The sequence below is a fragment of the Mauremys reevesii genome, unplaced genomic scaffold (assembly GCF_016161935.1).
Source record: "Mauremys reevesii isolate NIE-2019 unplaced genomic scaffold, ASM1616193v1 Contig4, whole genome shotgun sequence".
Classification (NCBI taxonomy): Eukaryota; Metazoa; Chordata; order Testudines; family Geoemydidae; genus Mauremys; species Mauremys reevesii.
This window is the reverse complement of record NW_024100851.1, coordinates 62,501-90,138: the sequence shown is the minus strand read 5'-3', so window position 1 is coordinate 90,138 and position 27,638 is coordinate 62,501. Positions and strand designations below refer to the sequence as shown.

Sequence of the window (27,638 nt, the reverse complement as noted above, 5' to 3'; positions counted from 1 at the left end):
GATGCAGACCAAAACTGATCCCTTTCTTTCTCCTCTGGGGAAGGGTGTGGGGAAAATCAGCTCCTGATAGGTTTGATCTCTCCTGCACATATTTTGGTTTTTTCATCCCTTTTTAAATTCTTGTCTCTGAGATTTCCTTTTTCTCAGGCACAGAGAGTGACCTATGTCTGGATTCTCTCTGTCTCCCATCAGGTGATGGGATGGCGAGTGAGAACGAGGAGACACCCCAGCAGGAAGATGCTGAGCAAGTAGAACCACATGGGATGTTATCAGGAAGACCCAAAGGGAATGTTTCCGGGAGTTGTGCACTCCCAGAAAAAGCAAAAGCCTGTGAGACTGAGCAGAGGCCAGAAGAAAACTTAAGTAGCCTCTCAGACCTTATTACACACAAGAGAATCAACTTGGAAGAGACACGTTACACATGGCATGAGTGTGGGAAAAGCTTCAATGAGAGCTCAGACCTTATCGCACATCAGAGAATCCACAGAGGAGAGAGACCCTACATGTGCTCTGAGTGTGGGAAAGGCTTCAATTGGAGCTCAAACCTTATCGCACACAGGAGAATCCACACAGGAGAGACGCCCTACACATGCTCTGAGTGTGGGAAAAGCTTCAGTCAGAGTTCTACCCTTATCGCACACAGGAGAATCCACAGAGAGACGCCCTACACAGGCTCTGAGTGCGGGAAAAGCTTCCGTTGGCGCTCAAACCTTATTGCACATCAGAGAATCCACACTCGACAGACGCACTACACGTGCTCCGAGTGCGGGAAAAGCTTCAGTTGGCGCTCAAACCTTATCACACATCAGAGAATCCACACAGGAGAGACGCCCTACACATGCTCCGAGTGCGGGAAAAGCTTCAGTCAGAGCTCTACCCTTATCGCACACAGGAGAATCCACAGCGGAGAGACGCCCTACACATGCTCTGAGTGCGGGAAAAGCTTCAGTCAGAGATCTACCCTTATCGCACACAGGAGAATCCACACAGGAGAGACGCCCTACACATGCGCTGAGTGTGGGAAAAGCTTCAATCAGAGCGCTACCCTTATCGTACATCAGAGAATCCACACTGGAGAGACACCCTACACATGCTCTGAGTGCGGGAAAAGCTTCAAATGGAGCTCAAACCTTATCAAACATCGTAGAATCCACACAGGAGAGACGCCCTACACATGCTCTGAGTGCGGGAAAAGCTTCAATCGGACTCAAACCTTACCGTACATCGTAGAATCCACACAAGAGAGACCCTACACATGCTCTGAGTGCGGAAAAGCTTCATTGAATGCTCAGACCTTGTCAGACATCGTAGAATTCACAGTGGAGAGAGACCCTACACATGCTCTGCATTTGGGAAAAGCTTCAATCAGAGGTCATTCCCTATTGGATATCAGAAAATCCAAATGGGAGAGAACTGTAAGAAATGCCTTGATTAGGGCTGGCCAAAGATTTGTTTTTTAAAAAATCACATTTGCTAATTCCAGTATAGTGATTTTTGCACCATCTTCACCGTGGTCTCTCAGCTCCCCCAGATGAGTTGCCTCCTTCTGCCTTTTGCAGCTCACCCTTCTTTGGGGTCAGTCCTATAATCTTTTCTATCAACTCCTTTCCTTTTGATTCGTAGGAGCATGTGTCCCTCCAGCCAGGAATGTTCACCAGCTGCAGGTCGGGGAGAGAGAATTGATGCCAACAAGCTACCCTGAGACAAAAGCTACCTGTGTCTTACATCCACTAGGACTGTACATGGAATTGGCTGCTCAAGTTAGTGATTTTGGTGTAAAAAGACAATTATAGTTGTAGAGCAGAAGCAGCCCAGGGAGTGAACCTAACAGGTAATGATCAAGTGATCTCTCGCCTGCCATCCATCTCCACCCTCTGACAAACAGGCTAGGGACACCATTCCTTACCCATCCTGGCTAATAGCTATTCATGGACTTAACCTCCATGAATTTATCCAGTTCTCTTTTAAACTCTGTTATAGTCCTAGCATTCACAACCTCCTCAGGCAAGAGGTTCCACAAGTTGACTGTGCGCTGCGTGAAGAAGGGGGGAGGGATAGCTCAGTGGTTTGAGCATTGGCCTGCTAAACTCAGGGTTGTGAGTTCAGTCCTTGAGGGGGCCACTTAGGGATCTGGGGCAAAAATTGGTCCTGCTAGTGAAGGCAGGGGGCTGGACTAAATGACCTTTCAAGGTCCTGTCCAGTTCTAGGAGATTGGTATATCTCCAATTATTACTAAGAAGAACTTCCTTTTATTTATTTTAAACCTGCTGCCCATTAATTTCATTTGGTGGCCCCTAGTTCTTGTATTATGGGAGTAAGTAAATAACTTTTCCTTATCTACTTTCTCCACATCACTCATGATTTTATATACCTCTATCATATTCTCCCTTAGTCTCCTCTTTCCCAAGCTGAAAAGTCCTAGCCTCTTTAATCTCTCCTCATATGGGACCCATTCCAAACCCCTAATCATTTTAATTGCCCTTCTCTGAACCTTTTCTAATGCCAGTATATCTTTTTTGAGATGAGGAGACCACATCTGTACGTAGTATTCAAGATGTGGGCGTACCATGGAGTTATATAAGGGCAATAATATATCCTCCGTCTTATTCTCTATCCCCTTTTTAATGATTCCTAATATCCTGTTGGCTTTTTTGATTGCCTCTGCACACTGCGTCGACATCCTTAGAGAACTATCCGTGATGACTCCAAGATCTTTTTCCTGATTTGTTGTAGCTAAATTAGCCCCCATTATATTGTATGTATAGTTGGGGTTATTTTTTCCAATGTGCATTACTTTACATTTATCCACATTAAATTTCATTTGCCATTTTGTTGCCCAATCACTTAGTTGTGTGAACTCTTTTTGAAGTTCTTCACAGTCTCCTTTGGTCTTAACTATCTTGAGCAATTTAGTGTCATCTGCAAACTTTGCCACCTCACTGTTTACCCCTTTCTCCAGATCATTTATGAATAAGGTGAATAGGATTGGTCCTAGGACTGACCCTTGGGGAACACCACTAGTTACCCCTCTCCATTCTGAGAATTTACCATTAATTCCTACCCTTTGTTCCCTGTCTTTTAACCAGTTCTCAGTCCATGAAAGGACCTTCTCTTTTATCCCATGACAACTTAATTTACATAAGAGCCTTTGGCGAGGGACCTTCTCAAAGGCTTTCTGGAAATCTAAGTACACTATGTCCTGGATCCCCCTTGTCCACATGTTTGTTGATCCCTTCAAAGAACTCTAATAGATTAGTAAGACACAATTTCCCTTTACAGAAACCATGTTGACTTTTGCCCAACAATTTATGTTCTTCTATGTGTCTGACAAATTTATTCTATTTATTGTTTCAACTAATTTCCCCAGTACTGACGTTAGACTTACTGGTCTGTAATTACCGGGATCACCTCTAGAGCGCTTTCTAAATATTGACGTTACATTAGCAATCTTCCAGTCATTGGGTACAGAAGCCGATTTAAAGGACAGGTTAAAAACCATAGTTAATAGTTCTGCAACTTCACATTTGAGTTCTCTCAGAACTCTTGGGTGAACACTGTCTGGTTCCTGTGACTTGTTACAGATAAATTTATCAATTAATTCCAAAACCTCTTCTAGTGACACTTCAATCTGTGACAGTGCCTCAGATTTGTCACCTACAAAAGCCAGCTCAGGTTTGGGAATCTCCCTAACATCCTCAGCCGTGAAGACTGACACAAAGAATCCATTTAGTTTCTCCTGAATGGCTTTATCATCTTTAAGCGCTTCTTTTGTATGTCAATCATCAAGGGGCTCCACTGGTTGTTTAGCAGGCTTTCTGCTTCTGATGTACTTAAAAAACGTTTTATTACCTTGTGAGTTTTTGGCTAGCCGTTCTTCAAACTCCTCTTTGGCTTTTCTTATTAAATTTTTCACTTAATTTGGCAGTGTTTATGCTCCTTTCTATTTACCTCAGTAGGATTTGACTTCCACTTTTTAAAAGATGCCTTTTTATCTCTCATTGCTTCTTTTACATGGTTGCTAAGCCCCCGGTGGCTCTTTTTTAGTTCTTTTACTGTGTTTCTTAATTTGGAGTATACATTTAAGTTGGTCTGTGTAGTGGGGCGGACTGCCTCACTCCCTGTGAAAGTGGGCTGTGGCAGGCCAGGGCGCCTGTGCAGACAGGGAGCCAATCAGAAAAGGGCTTATTGTGAGCCAATCAGGGCCCAGTTTGGAGACAGCCAATCAGGGCCAGGCTCAGAAATATATAAAGGCTGCGCAGGAAGGGAGCAGTCAGTCTGTCCCTGGCCTTTGGGAGGGGAAGGTCAGTCTCCAAGGATGGAGACTAGCACCGCAGACAGCGCAGTGCTGGCCTGGGCTTGGGGAGGCTAGAGAACTTGAGCCTGTAGCCTGCCAGGCTGCAGGCCCTGAAGGGAAGGGCCTAGCGGGTGCAAGGGGCCATAGGGTAAGCGGCCCAGGGAAACAGACAGCGGAGGGGAGAGAAGGACAGCGAGGCTGATGCCAGAGGGTCCCTGGGCCGGGACCCAGAGTAGAGGGCGGGCCTGGGTCCCCCCCCTTCCTCCTTGCAGTACACCCAGCCAATGGCCGTAGGGAGGCGGCCATTGTACTACCCAGATCCTGACAAGAGGATTGGACTCAGAGGGTGGTTGGACATAGTGGCTGGGGTGTAGGACTGCTGACCACCGACCCCGGGCAGGGTGCAGATGGACTAAGGGGCACTGCCGGAGGGCAGTGGCCTCGAAGGATGCCGCTGAGCTGGCAGCAACGCGGGTCCAGAGACAGCAACAGAGGGCAGAACGACGGACGGGACACCATCAGGAGTGGGGCGCTCCACTGGACAGAGCTAATTCCTGGAGTCACCAGCGGGAGGGGCCAGGTGGTGAGTCCCAACCCGTTACAGTCCTCTATTATGGTGTCTTTAAAAGCGTCCATGCAGCTTGCAGGGATTTCACTTTAGTCACTGGACCTTTTAATTTCTGTTTAACTAACCCCCTCATTTTTGCATAGTTCCCCTTTTTTAAATTAAATGCCACAGTGTTGGGCTATTGAGATGTTCTTCCCACCACAGGGATGTTAAATGCTATTATATTATGCAGTTTATTTTGAGCAACTGCAGTTAGTCGGGAGAGTACACACGGGCAGAGTTTCCCCTCCTGAGGTAGGTCTCGGTTAGATAAACAGTTAAGGCAAGCATTTATACCTTTTGTGACATGCAGTTGTTGCTCATTACTGTATTTTGTTTGTACATATTCCTTTCTGATCTCTTACTTCTCTCAGCAATTTCTGTTACAGTCTGCATTCTATTCTTATCTAACACAAGGTCGAAAAACAGCATCTCTTCCAGTTCTTTTCCACTCGCCCAGGCCCTGCTTGGAAGTCTCGCGTTATTAGCTGTTAGTTAGCCTGGTAAATATCAAAATAAGGAGAAAACACAGTTATACAAAGCAAAACAAAATCACAAACAGAGATGTCATTGGAAATACAAAAATAAAAAAGGGAAATGCAATCTCCATTACTTTATCATGTCTGGGCCATTCCTGTATCGAGCACCTGCTAAGGTCCCTGTGTGCTTACGAGAAACCTGGAGGAACTCATACCACAGCCTGAACATGAAACTCAACTGCTCCCAGGTGCCGCAGTAAAACCCTTTCCCTGCTGTGACGTTGCACTCCATGTGATTTTATGAAAATATGCTAATGAGTGTGAATATAATGTAACTGGAATATGCTTCATGCAAAGGTCTCTTGTACAGTATCATTAAAAGCTTATAATCTACTGAGTGTGTTCATGCTATTTGTATGAACCGATCATTCTTGTATCTGAAACTAGAACTATAATATGAACTATACTCTGAGGTCCTGTTGTAATGATGCAAAGTGTGGGCCATTAATAGTGGTTTGGACTCTTGAAGGCTCCCATTAACCAGGACAATTGACTGGAGATGGCTCTGTCCTGCACCATCTGTGAGTCAGGCCAGGAAGAATGAAGGCTTGGGGTGTCACAGGACATATGACCATGTCCCCTGGTACAGGAATCCATCTTAAACCTGGGGCTCTTCCCCAGGAGAGAGACGAAAGATTCCTGCCTTGTACCAAAGCTGTATAAGGGGGTGAAACAGAAGAAAGGTGGCTGCAGTCATGAGTCAAGTATCAGAGGGGTAGCCGTGTTAGTCTGGATCTGTAAAAGCAACAAAGAATCCTGTGGCACCTTATAGACTAACAGACGTTTTGCAGCATGAGCTTTCGTGGGTGAATACCCACTTCTTCGGATGCAAGTGGTGGAAATTTTCCCTATCAATGTAGCATAGGTAGAGAAGGGGCGTGAGTGGACGGGAGCTGAGGAGCGTTGTTCCAGGTCAGCCATAAAAATATTGGCATATTGTGGAGCCATGCGGGTGCCCATAAGCGGTGCCACTGATCTGGAGATATATATTGTCATCAAATCTGAAATAGTTGTGTCTGAGGATAAAGGCACAGAGCTCAGCAACCAATTGTGCTGTGGCATCATCAGGGATACTGTTCCTGACAGCTTGTATTCCATCAGCGTGTGGGATGTTGGTGTAGAGCCTCTACATCCATGGTGGCCAGGATGGTTGTTTTCTGGAAGGTCACCAATGCATTGTAGTTTCCTCAGGAAATCAGTGGTGTCACGGAGATAGCTGGGAGTGCTGGTGGCATAGGGTCTGAGTAGAGAGTCCACATATCCAGACAGTCCTTCAGTGAGAGTTCCAATGCCCGAGATGATGGGACGTCCAGGATTTCAGGTTTGTGGATTTTGGGCAGTAGATAGAATAGCCCTGGTCGGGGCTCTAAGGGTATGTTGATTTGTTCGGTGTTAGTGTAGGGAGTGTCCTGAGTAGATGGTTCAGTTCCTTAGTGTATTCCTCAGTGGGATCTGAGGAAGTGGCCTGTAGAATTTGGTGTTGGAGAGTTGTCTGGCGGCCTCCTTTTGGTAGTCAGACCTGTTCATGATGACAACAGCACCTCCTTTATCAGCCTCTTTGATTATAATGTCAGGATGGTTTCTGAGGCTGTGGATGGCATTGCGTTCTGCGACTTAGGTTATGAGGCAAGCGATGTTGTTTTTCCACAATTTCTGCCTGTGCACGTCGGCGGAAGCATTCAATGTATAGGTCCAGACTGTCATTTCGACCCTCAGGAGGAGTCCATGTGGAGTTCTTCTTTTTGTGCTGTTGGTGGGAGGGTAACTGTGTATCAGTGCGCTGTTCAGTGTTGTCCTGAAAGTATTCTTTGAGTCGGAGGCAGCGAAACTAGGCTTCAGATCGCGCAGAACTGTACCATGTTGGTGGGGTGGCAGGGCAAAAAAAGAGTCCCCGAGATAGGACAGACTGTTCTTCTGGGCTGAGTGTGTGGTTGGATAGATTGATGATATTGCTGGGTGGGTTAGGGGTACCACGGTTGTGGCCCCATGTGGCAGGTAGGAGTTTAGACAGGTTACAGTCCTTTTCCTTTGTAGAGAGGTGAAGTGAGTGATGTAGATCTCCTGTCTTATTTTAGTGAAGTCCGTTTGTATGGAAGTTTGGTTATTGATGAGAGTCTCCAGGTTGGAGAGCTCTTTTTTGATGTTTTCCTGTTTGCTGTATAGGAGGCTGATCAGGTGGTTCCTCAGTTTCTTTGATAGAGTATGGCATAATCTCTCACTGTGGTCTGTGTAGTATGTAGATAGCAGTGGATTTTTTACCATTAGTCCATTTGGTATGATGTCCATCCGTTTGCATTTGGAAAGGAAGATGATGTCTGTCTGTATTTGTGCAAGTTTCTTCATGAGGTTGATGGATTTCCACTCCATACGGCTAAATGCAGTGCCTTGCATGGTGTCAAGTATCAGAGGGTAGCCGTGTTAGTCTGGATCTGTAAAGCAACAAAGAATCCTGTGGCACCTTATAGACTAACAGATGTTTTGCAGCATGAGCTTTCGTGGGTGAATACCACTTCTTCGGATGCAAGTGGTGGAAAATTTCCACCACTTGCATCCGAAGAAGTGGGTATTCACCACAGCTCATGCTGCAAAACGTCTGTTAGTCTATAAGGTGCCACAGGATTCTTTGTTGCTTTACAGTCATGAAAATCCCTTAGCTACCACCTGAGCTGGAACAAGGACTATACCAGATGAAAAGATTGGGCCTAGACTAGAAATAAGTCTAGTCTGCAAAGAAGCTTTTGGAAGATCTCTGAGGATGAGATTTTTATCTGTATTAGGCTTAGACTTGCATGTTTTGTTTTATTTTGCTTTGTGGAGAATAGAAACTCCACAGAGAAGGAAAAGTTAATGCCCTAGAAAAGTGTCTGTGTGTGTGTTTGTGAGATGGGTGGGAGGGTGTCTAGAAACCACTCTTCTCTAGTTTTTCTCTGATTTCCTGTAGAAAATCTGAAGCCGGGAGTAAAAAAAAAAATCATTTTCTCTGAGGTTTGAACTTAAGGCCTTCAGAATATGAGACTGACACGCTGCCAACTGCACTGAGAAGGCTTGGAAAAACTTTAGGCTCAGTGCATATAGGACCCTTCTACAGCCGTGACTGGGGCAGGGAAAGAGCCAGGAATGTGCTGGAAGACGCAGGAGCTCTGGTGACCAGAGACTTTTCCTGGCAGCTTTCACAGCAGCAAAGAAATCAATTCATGCTGCCAGTGAACAATCTACTGGAACTAATGGCAGCACAGGGGGGATATTTCCAAGCTGTGCACCTACTTCCACATTTTAGAACTTACTCTCCTTTTCCTAGTAGGGCACTTTCCATGTGAATTAAGCAAAGCAAGTTGGGGAAACTACACAGGTAATAGAAACCAGGGCGCCAGATAAGGCTTGAATTCATGACCCCAGCAGTTTCCCCATTTGCACTAACCAGTTGCACCAGTGCAGGTGCTTCTTAGACAAAGCTGGGAAGCAGGCAGTTATCAGTCTCTGGGTCACATCTTTGCCTGGTAATTGAAAGGTTGATGCATCAAACCTAACTCAAGATGCGGCTTTTCAGCCATGAGACTCCAGGACATTTTAACAGGAAGAAAATCTCCTCAATTCTCGTTTAGCCCCATTTGACTCCTTCTGCCCATCTCCGCCGCCCCCACCCCCGCCAGTCACTTTCCTTCCCCACTGGGGCCACGCAGAGAGGAGTCCCAGTCAGTCTCTGTCACAGAGTCTGTATCCCATAAAGGGAGGAGGGTCGCTCCAAAACACTGATAATGGGGTGGGGAGTGGTGTGTGTGGTTAGGGGAGAAAGGATGGAGATCTCACAGTGGGTCCCAGAGAGATTCCCCAGATTGGGAGATCCTGCTGCCCCCATCAGCCAGCTGTGGGAAGAACAACTTGATATTGCTTGGGAAGCCACCTTTAAAAACACAAGTGTAATATGCTAGTTATATTTTAATAAGACCAAAGCCTCCTCAAACCCAGGGTCACACTCATTGGAATGATTTTGCCTTGATATTTTAGCAGCCGCAGACACAAAGCGAGTCAAATTACAGTTTCCGTTTGGAGTCAGTGCACACACAAGAATCCGGAGGCTTTTAATTCCTTAGGTTCTGCCGCCATTTCATTTGTTTCCTGTTCCAAGATTTCTCCTTGTGCAAAGCAACGTTACGCCCTTGGAGTGTCCCGCTCCCTAGTCCTGCCTGCCGCCCCTGGGCAATTTAAAAGGGCCTGGGGACCCCCGCCACCACCGCCAGCAGCACAAGGGGACTAAGGCACTTTCCTGCCCGCCCTCGCTGCGTGTGGCACACCACTCCTGGAATGGCTGGCACGCCCTTCGGCCCCTGGGGTGGGAGGGGTCTCTACGCGCTGCTCCCTCCCTGAGTGCCAACTCTGTCAACTGTGGCAATGGGAGCTGCAAGGGTGGAGTCTGCGGGCAGCGGTGCGTAGAGACACCCCGGCCCTCCCGGCAGGGGCTGCTGCCAGAGGGTATGGGGTCTGGGTTGGGGCAGGGGTTGGGGTGCAGGAGATGGTGAAGGGTGCAACATTTACCTCAGGCATCTCCCAAAAGCAACCTGCACCCCACACCCAAATTCCTTCCAAGACCCTGCTCCCCACACACCCTCCTGCACCTCAACCCCCTGACTGAACCCAGACCCTGCACCCAAACTCTCTCCCAGAGCCCAACCCCTCTCCCTCCCTCACCCAAACTCCCTCCCAGAGCCTTAGGCAAATGTGTGTGGGGTGTGGGGCAGGACTTGGTTCCATTCTGGGCACCACCAAAAATTATACAAATCTGCCACCCCTGTCCAGCCCAACCTTCTGCTGATGCACCTCAGCCCAGACCTGTGCATGGTTTTAAGCTTGCATTACTTAAATTCCATGACATTGAGGGATTTCAGCTCCCCTTTGCCCAGAGGGAACCTTCACCCCACTCCCAACCAGGTTCTTGTCCATGGCATCACTGTAGGGGGGCTGGGTCCCTCGGTGTCTTTTCTCTCTCTACAACAGGCCAGGGTGCAATAACGGGGGCATCTGAGCACCCAGGACCTTCTATGGGGCTGCCATTCCCCTTCCCCTTCTGTGGTCTCATCAGTCATTGACTCCAGCCTTTTTTCTATCCATCGTCAGCACCATCCCAAGCAAGCTGCACTCGCCTCAAAAAGACAGAGAGTCCTGTGGCACCTTACAGAGTAACAGACATATTGGAGCATAAGCTTTCATGGGTGAATACCCACTTCGTCAGACGCATGTGGCAGAAATTTGCAGAGGCAGGTATAAATATGCAGGCAAGAATCAGTCTAGAGCTAAGGAGGTTAGTTCAATCAGGGAGCATGAGGCCCTCTTCTAGCAGTTGAGATGTGAATACCAAGGGAGGAGAAATTGCTTTTGTAGTTGGCTAGCCGAGAGTCAGGGCCAAGTATCCCTAGGCCACCCCGACAGGTGTTTGAAGAACAGGGAAACAAAGGGCACCACAAACTTATGTTTTTTGGATGAGCCAAGAAAAGGGAGCAGCATTGTCCCCCTCGGGCAGCCCCTGTTCAATTCCAGGTCAGAAAGCAAAACTCTTCTGCAAGAATATCCAAAAAATGTTGTGTTTCACTTTACTTCATAAGTACAGTTGTGTGGCAATTAAATGATGACCCTAAAGTTTCATAAAAGCAAAGAACATTAAACAAAATAGTGTGGGAAATACGGATGTATCTGAGGAAACGGCTTGGAATGAAGAAAGACAAAAATTGATCGGTCGAGAGAACAGGCCCTGTTTCCCCCTGGTTTGGAGCTTCTCCCACAACTACTGGAATAGAAAAGCTAAGCAAATGGGGTTCTATTGTTGCACAGGAGATTGAAGTGAGGTTATTTTCTCCAGATGGTCATGTCAGGAGTGGGGTTTGAAACCACGTCTCTATGCAGAGACCAGAACACCCAAGAGATAGGAGAAAAGAGTCTTAAAACTAGCACTTTAGACCAGTGCGCCATCCTCCTGCTACAAAGACTCTGTCTTATGAGCCCTCGTTTTTGATAATAGTTGATGAACTCTTTAGGGCGGTCGAGATGGCACATCTTTCAACTCCTAGAGACCTTCTACAGCACAGCTGATTTTTAGACACACTCACCTGGACCTAAAGTTACACGTTTCCTGGAGCTCCATGAGTTCTGTGGTGTTGTAATCTCCCTGCTTGTGTTTTAAGTGAACAAAAGATGGGTGCTGGTATTCTGAGACAGTAATGGTGAACCTCAAAATCCTTCCCAGACAGTTAAGCAACCAGCACCCACAACCTCTACCATGATAGCATGGGGGGGGGCAGATAGCTCAGTGGTTTGAGCATTGGCCTGCTAAACCCAGGGTTGTGAGTTCAATCCTTGAGGGGGTCACTCAAGGATCTGGGGCAAAAATTGGTCCCACTAGTGAAGGCAGGGGGCTGGACTTGATGACCTTTCAAGGTCCCTTCCAGTTCTAAGAGATTGGTATAGCTCCAATTATTACCTATTTTTATTTTTATTACCTGTCTGGCAACAACTCACTGATCAATAGCTGGGGTGTGAAATCCTCATTTCTGTGTTGTTCTATCACTGTAGTCCCCACTTTCCTATTGCTTGTCTGCATAATCTCTGTCTGGTTCTATGACTGTTTCTGTCTGCTGTATAATTAAATTGTTGGGTGTACACTAAGGTAAATTAAGGTGTTGGGGTATAATTGGTTAGATAATCATGTTACAATGTGTTAGGATTGGTTAGTTACATTTCAGTAAAATGCTTGGTTAAGGTATAGCTAAGCAGAACTCCAGTTTTACTATATAGTCTGCAGTCAGTCAGGAAGTAATGGGGGGAAGGGGAAGGGGAATGGGGGTAGGGGAATTGGAATGATGTTTTGCTAAGGGGGGCAAATAGTAATAGGAACAGGGAATGGGAACAGGGACACAGGCAAGCCTCTGTGGTGTCAGAGCTGGGAAGGGGGATCCTGAGGCAGGAAATTGGAATCATTGCTTGCTGGAAGTTTACCCCAATAAACATTGAATTGTTTGCACCTTTGAACTTTGGGTATTGCTGCTCTCTGGTCACAAGAGAAGGACCAGGGAATGGGAGGGTGTCATAACTATAAAGGGAAGGGAACCGCCTCCTGTGTACAATACTATAAAATCCCTCATGGCCAGAGACACCAAAATCCTTTTACCTGTAAAGGGTTAAGAAGCTCAGGAAACCTGGCTGGCACCTGACCCAAAGGACCAATAAGGGGACAAGATACTTTCAAATCTTGGTGGGGGGAAGGATTGTGTTTCTGCTCTTTGTTTTGGGGTTGTTCACTCTTGGGACTAAGAGGGACCAGACATCAATCCAGGCTCTCCAAATCTTTCTGAACCAGTCTCTCATGTTTCAAACTTGTAAGTAACAGCCAGGCAAGGCGGGTTAGGTTTATCTTTGTTTTCTCAACTTGTAAATGTTCCTTTTTGCTGAGAGGATTTTATCTCTGTTTGCTGTAACTTTGAACCTAAGGCCAGAGGGGGTTAACCTGGGCTCTATGAATCTGATTACCCTGTAAAGTTATTTTCCATCCTGATTTTACAGAGATGGTTTTTACCTTTTCTTTCTTTAATTAAAAGCCTTCTATTTAAGAACCTGATTGATTTTCCTTGTTTTAAGATCCAAGGGATTGGATCTGGACTCACCAGGAATTAGTGGGGAAAGGAGGGGGATGGTTAAATTCTCCTTGTGTTAAGATCAGGGCCGGCTCCAGGCACCAGCTGAGCAAGCTGGTGCTTGGGGCGGCAGATTCTGAGGCGGCTTCCGCCCAAACCTAGGCAGCACGGACGCTTTCTTTTCTTTTCTTTTTTTTTTTTTTTGCTGCTCCGGCCGCCCTGTAGGGGTGGCAGTGTGGAGGAGGCAGGCCCCTGCAGCAAACTCGGCAGGGCAGCCTGCGTCCTTCCCTCCTCGCGGACCGGGCAGAGCGGAGCCCTCCCACCAGGCAGCGTGGCGGTCGGGGCCGCGTGGTGAGTGCTCCGCTGAGCGCTGGCCACCCCCTTCTCTCTCCCCCGCTCCCTCCCCCGCCGCTGGACCAGGTGCACACTCTGCAGCACAGGAGTCCCCTGGCTCCGGCCGCCCTGTGGGGTTTTTGTTTTGTTTTTCCCCTGCTTTGCCGGCCGCGCTGTTGTTTCCCCGCACCTCCCGCTCCAGCCCTGCCGTTTCGTGTTGTTCCCCCAGCTTTGCTGCTCCAGCGCGCCGTGTCCTCCCCACTTTGCCGCTTCAGCCGCGCGTGTCCTCCCCACTTTGCCGCTTCAGCCGCGCCGTGTCCTCCCCACTTTGCCGCTTCAGCCGCGCCGTGTCCTCCCCCCACCTTTGCTGCTCCAGCCGCGCCGTGTTCTCCTCCTCCCCCGCTTTGCCGCTCCAGCCGTGCCGTTTTTTTCCCTCCAGCTTTGCTGCTCCAGTGGCCCCACCTCCTTTTTTTTTTTTTTTTTGCTTGGGGCGGCAAAAAGCCAGAGCCGGCCCTAGTTAAGATCCAAGGGTTGGATCGCTGTTCACCAGGGACGTGGTGAGGAAGTCTCTCAAGACTATCCAGAAAAGGGAGCTAGTTTGAGAGTGGTGGCAGCAAGACCAGATCTAAGCTAGTAGTTAAGCTTAGAAGTGTTCATGCAGGGCCCCACATCTGTACCCTAAAGTTCAGAGTGGGTAAGGAACCTTGACAGAGGGTGATGGAATAAACCCTCTAACAAGTACGTCTTTCAGGGTGTGAAAAACCCCGGATCCAGTATAATTAAGCTGACCTAAGCCATGGTTAGATAGTGCTAAATGAAAGGAAAGATTGTTCTGTCAATGTAGCTATTACAGGGATGGAAAACCCCTCCAGTCACTGTAGCAGCTGTCTAGTCCCCAGTGCTACAGCAGTATTTTAAGTGTAGACAGCCTCAGAGTGACATCAGATCTGGCTCCATAGATGCTCAGGCACTAAGACAACACTAATTACAATGCACTAATGTTTCCGTAGTTGGCAGGATTTTAACCTGCGTGGGGAGACCCCAATGGATTTCTAGTCCATCGCCTTAACCACTCGGCCACAACTATTTGATGTCCAACTGCTGCACTACACCATGATTCTCTTCTCACTGAATTGTCACTTCAAATTGCTCAGACCAGCTCCCCCAGCACACTCACAGCTGTGCATTAGTGTAAGTGTGTCCATGGCTGAACAGCAAGAGTTCCTGCCCATTTCCCTTCCAGCTGGAGCATGATTAGAGTGTGTTTGTGTGAACGACATTGCTATAAATTGTTGTTCATTCCCCACACTGACAATTCACACAGTCCCTTTCCTATTCGAATCTCCACCAGATCCTTCCAATAGCCAGGGTCAGGATTTCTCAGGGGCACTGAAATGTTTCAGGGGTTTGGTGCATGAACTCAGCCTTGCATTCCATCCCTGATGTTTCATGGACTAACAACAGCAGCAGAAAGAAAGAGCGGAGCCAATATCTCACTGTCAGAGGTGAAGGTGGCCACGTCCCCTCTGTCTGACCATTGCCATTGCAGGAGAGAAGGTTTCAATACAATTGAATGCCCTGGCTCAGACAAGAGACACAGGGAGGTTTTTGCTGTTCATGGATCTGTGCAAAGGAAATTGTGTCTCTGTGTGAAATTGAGGAGGAAAAGAAACGTCCACATGGTGGCCCAGTGCCTTAAGGAATGTGGGTGAAGGACTCTGGCTGAGAAATTATTTAACAGGAATTTGTATCAATGTATTGCCCTGATTAAAAGCTATGGCTAAAAGGCAGCCACTGTTGTTAGTACTTGAACCAGCGTGGAGACACCCGAGTGGGTCTCAAGTCCATTGCCTTAACCAGGGATAGTCTATTATTTTATCAAGATCCAAATTTCTTGGTCAAGGTCTAGTCAATGTCTAGATGCCAGAGAAAATAATACACTGATGATAATAAGAAGAATATAGAAAGATTTTGCAGTCACTATGGGCATAACTATGATCATTGTTTCATGTTTCACTCTTAATATCTGGCACCACCACTGCCTTTCCCTTTAGTCTTCTAGTTAACAAAGGATAAAACTAAACATCTCTTCAGATACCAGGAGTGTTTTTGTTCATTCCTGCTAGCTACACAGGGGTTTGATGTAGCTGCTTTCAATCCTCGGCTCTGCCGGGATAAGTAACATTTCAGGCTGTCACTGAACTGAAGGAGAGAGATCATTTTTGACAGATGACGCCTTCTCTTAACAGTGTTTGGCTGGCTGGCAGCCCTGGTCCCAGGTCTCTCCTGAGGAAGAAAGTTTCTGTGCAAAATACTAAAACTTTTAACAGAGAGGAGGGAAAGGCGATGGCCACATGATGGGGCCAGTATGTACCACAACATGGTTCTTTTATGTGGGATGACTCTGAACATTGACTGATCTCCACTCCCTTGTGTTTGAAGAGATGTTTAGTTGTGCAGTTAGGAACCTATAAGGCTGAAGCAATGTTATGGATGGTGACACTATGATTGAAGGGTTATTTAATGTTGTAGAAATTGTTAAAAACACTGAGCTTAAACTGGAACTGCCTGTTGTTAGAGGCTGGTTTCCCCACCTCAGTTCCATAAGCTCTGCTAGAAACACCCTGGGTTCTCTCCTGCCTCGGTGGGAACTGGAGGGAATCGTCCCCTGCTGCCCTTGGCTCCAGGCTGGTTTTTCTGGGGAGGGGATGTGGAATTGATTTGTTTGCTGTTGAGAAGGGAGCCGGGCCAGTTCTCAGGGAACGAGAACTCCCAGCATCTTCCCAGCCCAGCCCAGGCTGCTGCCCTGTCCCAGCCTCTGTTCCCCTTGGGGCCCGGCATGTTAAGAACATAAGAAAGGCCGTACCGGGTCAGACCAAAGGTCCATCTAGCCCAGTATCTGTCTACCGACAGTGGCCAATGCCAGGTGCCCCTGAGGGAGTGAACCTAACAGGCAATGATCAAGTGATCTCTCTCCTGCCATCCATCTCCATCCTCTGACGAACAGAGGCTAGGGACACCATTCCTTACCCATCCTGGCTAATAGCCATTTATGGACTTAGCCACCATGAATTTATCCAGTCCCCTTTTAAACATTGTTATAGTCCTAGCCTTCACAACCTCCTCAGGTAAGGAGTTCCACAAGTTGACTGTGCGCTGCGTGAAGAAGAACTTCCTTTTATTTGTTTTAAACCTGCTGCCTATTAATTTCATTTGGTGACCCCTAGTTCTTGTATTATGGGAATAAGTAAATAACTTTTCCTTATCCACTTTCTCAACATCACTCATGATTTTATATACCTCTATCATGTCCCCCCTTAGTCTTCTCTTTTCCAAACTGAAGAGTCCTAGCCTCTTTAATCTTTCCTCATATGGGACCCTCTCTAAACCCCTAATCATTTTAGTTGCTCTTTTCTGAACCTTTTCTAGTGCTAGAATATCTTTATTGAGGTGAGGAGACCACATCTGTACACAGTATTCAAGATGTGGGCGTACCATGGATTTATATAAGTCTTATTATATAAGTCTTATTCTCTATCCCCTTTTTAATGATTCCTAACATCCTGTTTGCTTTTTTGACCGCCTCTGCACACTGCGTGGACCTCTTCAGAGAACTATCCATGATAACTCCAAGATCTTTGACTCGTTGTAGCTAAATTAGCCCCCATCATGTTGTATGTATAGTTGGGGTTATTTTTTGTTTGACTATAGAGCAGGCCGGGAGCAGCAGCTGAGGCAGAGGACAGCCTGGGCCAGGCAGATAAGAAGGAGTTTAGCAAGCAAAAAAGGTAAAATGGCAGTGGAATATCACCTTGGACTCGACGGCATTTCTCCATTGGTCTGTCTGCTTGGGGGCAGGGACAATAACACGTCCTGCTGCATTCGTTATTTCAAAGGGCAGTTTAGGATTTTCATTCTCACACACGGTGCACAAAGCAGGATCCAACCTTTGGCATCAACTAAACAAGCTGCTCAGAGATTCTGGCAGCCACAATGAGCATTTGGGTGAGAGCTCAGACCAGCCCCTGTCTCAGAGGGAGACGGGTCATCTGTGTGGGGACTGGACCACTGAGCTATCAGCTCTTAACTCCCAAACTTTCAGTAACTCTATTATCAGTGCCTGTGAATGTAATTTAAACCATGAGAAAAACCACACTGGGCTAGACCAAAGGCCCACCTAGCTCTGAACCTTGTCTTCTGACAGTAGCCAAAAGCAGGTGCCCCAACAACCAGTCAACAAGGCACCACTGGGAGTTGAACCCAGGCTCTCCTGTTTACAAAACAGATGCTTTAGCCAGCTAAGCCATCATGCCTGTGAGAGACTAAAACACACTGTCTGCCCACACCTGACTCCCTGCCATCACCACCAGGGCCTGATAAGCTTTGCTTGTGTTTGGATTCTGCAAAGCAGAGGAGCAGGTGAGGTTTTCCTTGCAAGCTGTGTGTGAGTGAATCTTTGGCCAGGTCTGCACTACAAAGTTGTTTCAGCAGAATTATATTGCTCAGGTGTGTGAAAAACACACAATGCTCTCTCGGTCAGTGGCTTGTGGCTAGTGTACACACTGCAATGCCACGTCTGGTGACAAAAGTGCCCTGTTTTGCTGACAAAATAAAACGACTTCAATGAGAGAGCTAGAGCTTTTTGCAGCAAACTTTAAGTAACAGAGTAAACGCTCCTGTTCATTATATCACCATAACTGGCCTTCCCCAGTATCCCACAATGCCCGCTGTGAACTTGCCTGCCCTGCATTCCTGCTACAGAGGCTGGGCCCCTCCCCTTTCATCGCTCTGGGAAGTACTGACAGCTGAGCCTGCTGCTCTGCTCCGGCAGCCAGGAGCAAATCACTGCCGTGGATGCTGCTCTCTTCCACCCTGCGAACACAGAGCAGGGTGGTGGGAACTTCCTTACATTGCGGGGGGTTATCTGAACTGTGACATGCCCATGACACCCCTTCCCTCGAGGAGGCTCTTACCTTCTAAACAGGGACGGCTGTTTTCTAGTAAAATCACTAAAAGGGAAGGAGAAAACTCGAAGAGGTTCCTCCTGGCGCTCATGTACATGAACCCAAATACTCCCTCAGTCCTCAAAGAGAGACCTGGAGAAGGAGACTTGCTGAAGCAAAGCCACAGGGGTCTCTGAGGTTTCCCTGGCCCCTCGCCCCGTCCTGCCTGGCTGATGTCAGCATCTCTCTGTGAGGTCACCACCTCCCCACCACCTTTGACCAATAGTCTGAGGTCCTGCAAAAGGCCTTTGTGATGTCACTGCCACACCCCTCCCTTGCTGGGCTAATGTCCTGCCCCTGGCCAGGCACTTTGGAGGTTTGAGCTACTCCCTATGGATCACCCCACTCAAGGAGCGTTCGTTCAAGGAAGCAAGCCGGCTAGACAGGAAAACATCAGACGCTGCTCCCAATGCTACACTCAGTTTTTCAGAAATTAGTCAACTTTATGGCTAGAAGAGACCATTAGAGCATCTAATCTGACCCCCTGCATATCACAGGTCTCCTGTATGACACAATAGCTACTTTTGGGCAAACACATTCCAGAAAGGCATCTAGTCTCCATTAGATGACATCAAGAGATGGAGAATCCACCACTTTCCCTAGAAGACATTTTTCTCCAGCCCTCAGAACATTTGGTGGCTCTTTGCTATTGAACGAGCTCAACCTGTTTAGCTTATCGAAAGAAGATTGAAAGGTGATTTCACTGAAGTGTTGAAGGGCCTTAATGGAGAGTAAAGATTGGCTATTAAAGGGCTCTTTAATCAAGCAGAGAAAGGCATAACAAGACCCAATGGCTGGAAGGTGAAAAGAGACAAATTCATATATTACATCTAAGGCACAAATATTCAACAGCGAGGATGATTCACGAGAGGAACAAGCTCCCAAGGAAAGTGGTGGATTCTAATTCTAATTCCTTATGAATATTCTGTGTGTTTGTGTCTGCAGGGGTGGAACATGCCATATGCCCAGAGGACTTTATTCCTCCAACCTGCAAGGACAGAGGGGATGTCAAGGAGTTGCTCCTTCAATCCCCCCCACAGAAAGGCCCTTCTTAGGAAAGGCAAAATCCTGGAGAGAAAGAGTAACACTGAACTAGACTCCAGAAAGACAGATTTTTATTATCACTGTGAGAAGTTTTTCACCTGACCAGGGACTTGAACCCTGGACCCTCAGATTAAAAGTCTGATGCTCTACCAACTGAGCTAGCCAGGCTCACATATGAAAAGCACAACTTGGTGCAGAGATGAAGCTAGTCAAGAAAAAGCGAGACAGCCACAATAGGGGAAACCTGCTGCTCTCTCTCTCTCTTCCCAGCCCTGGCCTGGCCTGGTATTAGAGCTGGTTAAAAAGACGGGAAAATATCGGCATCTACCAGCCATTCATAGCTGTACAAGACTCAGGCACAATACAGAGGTGCCCATCTGTAAGTGCCAAATGGTTGGATTGGCTAATGCAGCCTGTAGACATCCACGACACACTGGGATATAGAGCCAAGTGTCCATCACCATCATTATTTCAAAGGGATAATGATAATGGTAGCAAGGTCCACAACTGACTAAGCAGTTGCATACAAAGGTGCATGTTTGGCAGCAAAGCGGGGGTGTGGGGGGGATACGGCGCGGCTGAAGTGGCAAAGCGGGGGGGGACACAACGTGGCTGGAGTGGCAAAGTGGCGGGGGACAACACAAAAACGGTGGGGCTGGAGCAGCAAAGCTGGGGAGGGACACGGCACAGCTGGAGCAGCAAAGTGGGGGCGGGGACAACACAAAATGGTGGGGCTGGAGCAGCAAAGCAGGGTGGTGGGGAAAAACAACGGTGCGGCCGGTAAAGCAGGGGAAAAACAAAAAAAAAACCCTACAGGGCGGCCGGAGCCAGGGGATTCCCTGTGCTACAAAGTGCGAGCCCGGTCTAGTGGGGGGGGGGGGAAGGGGAGGGAGCGGGGGGGAGAGAGAAGGGGGGCGGCCAGCGCTTCAGCGGGACACTCACCACGCAGCCCCGACCGTCGCGCCGCCTGGCACCCTCACTCCTCTAGACTAACAAGTCCTGATATACTGTAACATGGTTATATTCCACCACCTTCACTGGTTACACCCAACAAAATTAAATATACAGCAGACAGAAACAATCACAGACCCAGACAGAGACCATGCAAATAAACATACAAAACAATACAGAAGGGAGGATTTCACAACTACATCTATACAGACATAAGGGTTTTCCAGCTGTGTCTATTGATAAGTGAGTTCTTGCCAGACAGGCTGCTACCAAACTAAGTTTCCCTTTCTCTGGAGGGGATGGAATATCAGGGCAGGATTGTATTCCTAACAGCCCAATAGCACCTTATTTCAATGTGACTAGTTGGGAATGTGAGGATGTGACCATACACTTCCCACCTTATGGCTGCCTTTGCTGCTTAGCCGAAGAACCAGGCCTCAGACTGTCACAGTAAGAGAAGGCCATTACACAGACAGACAGTGATTTTTTATTCTTTCTTTTATATCTTTATAACTAGCTAAGTGATAAAAATACACCTAAATTCTTAAAGTACAGGCCTTTGCAGACTGGCCTGAATATCTGTATCCTAACAGTCCTCGAAGTCAGGCAGCCTCTGGGTAAGGGGGTGGGGACTCAGATCCTTTCTACAGCCAATTCCACCAGGGTCGTGTATAAACCAGGGAAGTTCCCCACAATAGCCAGACCAGATGCCCCCTTTACCCTTGCCCTCTGTCCTCATTGCTTCTCTGTCTCTCTTCCCCTCATCTCTGCTGCTCCCCCTCTGGGCTTTCTCAGCACCTGCCCCCAGAGCACTTCCTGGCAGCCAGAGACTGCGCTTTCTACACCTGCAGCTGTGGCCTCTCTCCTGCTTGCTAAGGAAAGGAACCTTTCCAGGAAATGGCCACAGCTTCTGGGAATCCGCATGTGGCTGTGAACAGAGTTTGGCTCCTGGCACACAAGGGAACTTAAAAGCTGAGCACCCAGACAGGGGCTTGAACCCTGGACCCTCACATTAAGAGCCTGATGCTCTACCCACTGAGCTACCTGGGCTTGTTAGGAAACATTTTCACCATTCACCACAAGAGTGATTATCCCAGTGTGCAGGCAAGAGTGAGCAGGCAGGCAAAAGAGAGGCAAAAAAAGTCCCAGGAACCCCTCCTCTTTTTCTGCACAGCCACTGCCTGTCAGCAGGATTCCTCCTCCTCCTCAGGGAGACTAAATCTCTGTGCCTAGACAGCTGGTCCATCCGCTGCACCCCAATCCCCCATGCCTGAGCCTCCCTACCAAAGCCCTGCACCTGGCCCCATACAATTAAGTCTCACTTGTCGCTGGGAACTTGACTTCTTGCATCCAGAGCGTCTCGGCCCCCTCAGCAGATGACCTGAGAAACACAGTGTCCAGCTTTTCCAAAGAAGAGCTTAGACCCCCTCATCATGTGGCCTAAAGGATAAGGCATCTCCCTGTGGATCGGATGATTCAGGATTTGAGTCCCCTCGTGGTTGTGCTCACTTTGTGCTGCAAGTCCTGCTCCCTTCAGGGCTGGAACCTCTTCTTGGCTGCTCAGGCCGATGCTCTGGCTTCAGCTAGAGCCCCGGGAAGGAGTTGGGCATCACAAAGTCTGGGACCTGAGTCCCAGGTGCTTCCAGTCTTGCCTTTGCTGAAAGTCCCCAGGGCAATGGGGAGAGGCCAAAGCTCCAAGTTAGCCGGACTGACAGGCCAGGCAGTGTAATGAGGGAGTCACCAGGCCAGGGGGTCCCATCCTCCGTGGGAGCTGGAACTGCCTGGGCCAGAGTGGGGCAGAGCTAAGGAGAGAGCAGGAGCCCGAGAAGAGCCGGGGAGCAGAGCTGCACAGGTGTAGTGCCAGAAACTGCTCCCTGTAGGACTTTGCTACCTGCAGCAGTTACTGATACCTGAGGTTGTTCTTATTTGCTGACTTGTCCTAATTGGCTAAAACTTGACAGTGGTTTCTCTAGCAAAGGCCAGTCCCTGGCCCCTTGGTCCAGACACCCTCATTCACATCAGGCTGGGGTGACCAGATGTCAAAGATGAAATATCGGGACGCGGGGGGCTGAGCAAAAAAATAAAAAGCCGGCGGCAGAGCTAAAAAAAAAAAAAAAGCCGGAGGCTCCCTACCACCACCAGGCGGCAGTGGCACAGCCCCATCTCCACCCAACTCTCGGCTCCGACCCCTGATACATCCCCAGCTCCCCCATCCCCTCACTCCTGGGCCCAGCCTGGGCTCTGAGCTCTGCAGCCAAGCCGCACTCCAGGTCCCTCCTGCAGCTCCCGGGCAAGGGGCAAACCAGGCAACCAGGCCCGGGTCCTCCTGGCAGGAGGATGTCTGCCCCACGTGTGTCTCCACCCCCCGCCCACATGGGTCCTGCCTGCTCCGCACTGCCCCCAGCCCCACTGCGCTGCCCTGCTCCCTCCATGCTGCGCTCCTGGCCATGGCCAGTGTGCAAACCTGGGAGGGAGGAGGATGCCGCCTGCTTGGGGAAGAGGCAGGGCCAGGGCGAGGATTTGGGGAGGGATCCAATGGGGCAGTGAGGGGGTGGGGCTGGGGGCAGGGCCAGGGCGGGGATTTGGGGAGAAATCCTGTTCTGCTCCTTTCATAGAGATCCCTGGGACACCACCTCACACTGTGTCCCTGAGGGGTCAGGCAAACTCTCAGCACCTGAAGCCTCTGCCACTCACCTGGTGCCCCATAGATCAGCCATAGCCCTGGTTCTGCTCCTCTCTCTAGAGTGTGAGACGAGCTGAGTCAGCGACTGCATGGGAGCTACGGGGCTGCAGAACCAACAGAGAAAAAATAGGTGCTCTGCGCCCACTGGCAGCCAGCTCCCCCACCCCCACTACAGGCCTTGCTGACAAGCTCCTCCTCTTCCCCTTCAGTGCCTCCTGCCTGCCAGTGATCAGCTGTTCAGTGGGGTGCAGGAGGCGGTGGGCGCGGAGGGGGAGGAGCAGAGACAGAAAGAGGTGGGGGAGGGAGAGGAATGGGGCAGGAAGGTGCAGGCCAGGAAGAAATGGCACCGGGATGATCCCCTGCTGGCCACTCGGAGGCCTGGGTGGTCACCGCTCCCCACGGTTTCCAGGGAGACCCCTAGTGTGCCAGGCCTTCTTGAGGTCACCATCTCTCTGCCAGGGTCAAGCCGCAGACGACTCCGCCCCTGGGACTGCTCGCTGCAATCCCCCGGGGGACCCTGTTACTGCAGAGTCCTTCTCACTGGTCACACACTCCCAGGGCTTAATCACCCCTGCAATCGTCCCTTCGTTTTACTGCTCCCCAGTCCCTTACTGCAGGAAGCGCCGTCCACGGGGCACAGTAGGTCCCGCCACTGCCACCAGTTGTCACGGAGTGTGGGGGAGTCCGGCCCTGCACCCCTCTTCCTGGGACTCACAGTGACTCTCAGCCAGCCAGTAAAACAGAAGGTTTATTGGACAACAGGAACACAGGATACAGCAGAGCTTGTGGGCCCAGCCAGGACCCCTCAATCTGGTCCTTATGGAGATTCAGGGAGCATAGATCCCAGCTTGGGATTCCCTGAATTCCACCACCCAGACCCAAAACCGAAACTGACCCAAACCCTCTCCAGCAGGCTCTCTTCACTTTGTGCAGCTTCCCGAGCAGAGCTGTTTACTCCCCCTGCCTAACTCAGGTTACAGGCTCAGATACAGACCATCACCTAAAGTCACCCCCTGCTCTCCCATCCCCCACACAAACAGATACTACTGCATCACGCCCTCACTCCCGACCCGCAGCCCCCTGGGCTCCCCGCTGAACTTCCCAGTCACTGCGCTGCTGGTGCCCCTCACTCCTGACCCGCAGCCCCTGCTATCCCAGTCCTGACCTCCAGACTCACAGCTCTGTTGGTGCCCCTCACTCCCGACCTGCAGCCCCCTGGCTTTCCCCCAGCTCTACCAGTGCGCCTCACTCCCGACCCACAGCCCCCTGTGCTCCCTCCAGCTCTGATGGTGCCCCTCACTCCCGACCCGCAGCCCCCTGGACTCCCCGCTGAGCTCCCCAGTCACTGCGCTGCAGGTGCCCCTCACTCCCAACCCACAACCGCTGCTATCCCAGTCCTGACCTCCAGACTCACAGCTCTGCTGGTGCCCCTCACTCCCTACCCGGAGCCCCCTGGGTTCCCTCCAGCTCTGACGGTGCCCCTCACTCCCGACCCGCAGCCCCATGGGTTCCCTCCAGCTCTGACGGTGCCCCTCACTCCCGACCGGCAGCTCCCTGGGTTCCCTCCAGCTCTGATGGTGCCCCTCACGCTGGGTCGGTCGGGCTGGGGCGCGAAGCGGGGCTGGGCGCGAGCCGCGGCTGGGCAAGGTGCCGCCCCTCTCCCGGGGGGCGGCGGCGACTCTGGACGCGAGCCGGGCCCTTCCTGTGGATCGCCCCAGCTGCGGCGGGCGTCGCTCGCCTCTCCCCCATCCGCGGGGATGGGGGGGCGGTGTTCCACCTCGGCCGGCGCCTAGCAGCTGACTTAGAACTGGTGCGGACCAGGGGAATCCGACTGTTTAGTAAAACAAAGCATCGCGAAGGCCCGCGGTGGGTGTTGACGCGATGTGATTTCTGCCCAGTGCTCTGAATGTCAAAGTGAAGAAATTCACTGAAGCGTGGGTAAACGGCGGGAGTAACTATGACTCTCTTCGGCTGTGTCAAGAGTCTAGTTACTGGGCAGCAGTACTGAGACCTCAACCTCCCCGTGGTCCCGCTGGACGACTCTTTGGGTGATGAGTTGATGAACTGAGGCTCAGCTGCTATCGATATCCCGACCCTATTGTCCTGGTACACCGGCCAGACAATAGTATAAAACGGTGGAAAACCACAAAATGATGGTGGCACTAGATAGTGCCGGAAATAGCCCAAGTCGAGGGACTAACTCGACTAACCGAAGCAAGAAGACTGTACCTTGGGGCAGGTGCATCTTCCGACCCAATGAGCCCTTGGCCCAATATCGAGCCAATGTCGCCACAGTGGCCACACAAACTGAGAGCCCTGTGAACACTGAAAGTGAGGCAGACAATGTCCAGCATGCCCCACAGACAAAGGAGGTACACTCCAAACCCCGTATCTCACAAAACCAAAATAAATGGCTAACAGTCACTCGAAAGAAGCAGTGGATCGGCCCAATCCGCACAACAGAAATCATAAGCAGTGCTTTTAAAGAGACTGTAAAACCCACCTGTCTGCCAAATCCAGACCTCTCCTTAATCACATCTAGTGAAGAGGATTTGGACAGTGAAGGACCAAGTACAGAAACAAGCGAGAGCCACACAATTACCACTATTGAGGAGACAGTGGAAACCATTATAAATGGAACACAAGAAAAGACCCTAATCCAACTACCTAATAACAACCCAGCGTGCCCCTTTTGTGGCGATCACGTTGGCAAGCCAATTGCTCTAAGTGTCCACCTCAAGCGAAATCACGGTGGAAAAGTGGTCGAATTTCAATGTTCCATGCGCAACAAAACTGATTCCAAAGCACACAGCATCTTGTGCCATATTCCAAAATGCAAAGGGAAAATAAATGAAGAACGATCGGGTGACTGGGCTTGCAGAACATGTAACAAACAATTTATCACCAAAAGTGGGCTCTCCCAACATAAGAGAATAGCCCATCCAGCAATACGGAACCAAGAACGTATCGAAGCCAGTCAGCCCAAAACAACCTCCCAACGTGGCAAACACAAGAGCTGCTGGACTGTTGAAGAAGAACAGCTCCTCGCTGCCTTCAATAACATGTTCTGGGGCAAAAGGAACATAAATATCCTGATCTCGGATCACATCCAAACAAAAACGGCTAAACAAATAAGTGAAAAGCGTAGACTGCTGGGCCTCATTAAAAAAGCTGCAGTGACAACGGACCCATTACCTGCATCAAGCACATGCCATTTGGAAGTAAAAACTGGTAGCCCTATTACCACTACTGGACTGAAAGACGCATACATGTGCAAAATAAAGCAAAATATAGTCAACCAGGGCCAGATAAAATTTGATTCTGAAATCATAAACGCATGGATGGCTGGAGACTCCAATATAGGATCGCTTGTCGAGTCCACCTCTCTTGATATCCTCTCCACCTTCCTGATGGAAACACCTAAGCCAAGAAAAAGAGGGAACAATAAAACCGCGAGCAAAAAGAGTGGAAAGAAAAAGAAATGGATGGAAAAGAGAGCGGTCAAAAAAGGTTTCTACAAAAGATACCAGCATCTCTGAGACAGACAGATGCAAACTTGCCTCCATCATTCTGGACGGCACTGAATGTCTGCAATGCCAAATCCCTCTTATAGAAGTACTCGAAACATAAAAGAGTAAATGGGAGACCCTGACTCCCTTTGAAGGACTGGGACAATTCAAATCCCACGCGGCCGATAACACCGCCTTTGAAATCCTTCTCTCGGCTAAGGAAATAATGAAAAACATAAAGGAGATGAATAAGAACTCTGCACCAGGCCCTGACAAGATCAGCCTAAGGGACCTACTCCTAGCGGACCCGGAATGCAATGCTCTTGAGAAACTGTTCAATACGTGGCTAATCACTGGCATAATACCTGACACCATAAAAGAAAGCCGCTCCTTACTAATCCCCAAAACTGCAGACACCGAGGCCTTGAAAGATCTGGGGAACTGGAGGCCTTTAACTATCAGATCCATCGTACTAAGGCTTTTCTCGAGAATAATAACCAATCGACTTGCCAAAGCATGCCCAATAAATGCTCGACAAAGAGGGTTCATTGCAACACCAGGCTGCTCAGAGAACCTCAAGATCCTTCAAACAATATTGAAGCAAGCGAAAAAGAGCAAAAAATCGCTGGGGGTTGTATTCGTGGACATTGCTAAGGCATTTGACTCGGTATCTCACGACCACATTATGTGGGTACTACAGGAAAGGGGATTGGATCAACATATTGTGAGCATAATTGAAGACTCTAATAAAAAGATCCACACCTGAATAGAAATTGGTACAAAGCGCACTCCACCTATTGAAATTAAAGTTGGTGTCAAACAAGGAGACCCCATGTCTCCACTGCTATTTAACCTGGCAATAGATCCTCTAATCACTGCATTAGAGAAGGCTAATATGGGATTCTCCTACGGGACAAATAAGGTAACATCACTTGCCTTTGCTGATGATCTGGTCATGCTGAGTGACACCTGGGAAGGTATGAATAAAAATATTCAAATATTGGAAGCCTTCTGCAAGCTATCCGGCCTGAAAGTACAAGCTAAAAAGTGCTACAG

At 49.2% G+C, this 27,638-nt stretch overlaps 2 non-coding genes across 2 annotated transcripts; both read right to left on the bottom strand.

Annotated features, from left to right (window-relative positions):
- Window positions 1-14,397: 14,397 nt before the first annotated feature.
- On the bottom strand, window positions 14,398-14,479 carry TRNAS-AGA. The gene has a single exon. It is a non-coding gene; the product is annotated as a tRNA-Ser (tRNA).
- A 5,055-nt stretch (window positions 14,480-19,534) lies between these two features.
- TRNAK-UUU lies at window positions 19,535-19,607 on the bottom strand. The gene has a single exon. It is a non-coding gene; the product is annotated as a tRNA-Lys (tRNA).
- Window positions 19,608-27,638: the final 8,031 nt, after the last annotated feature.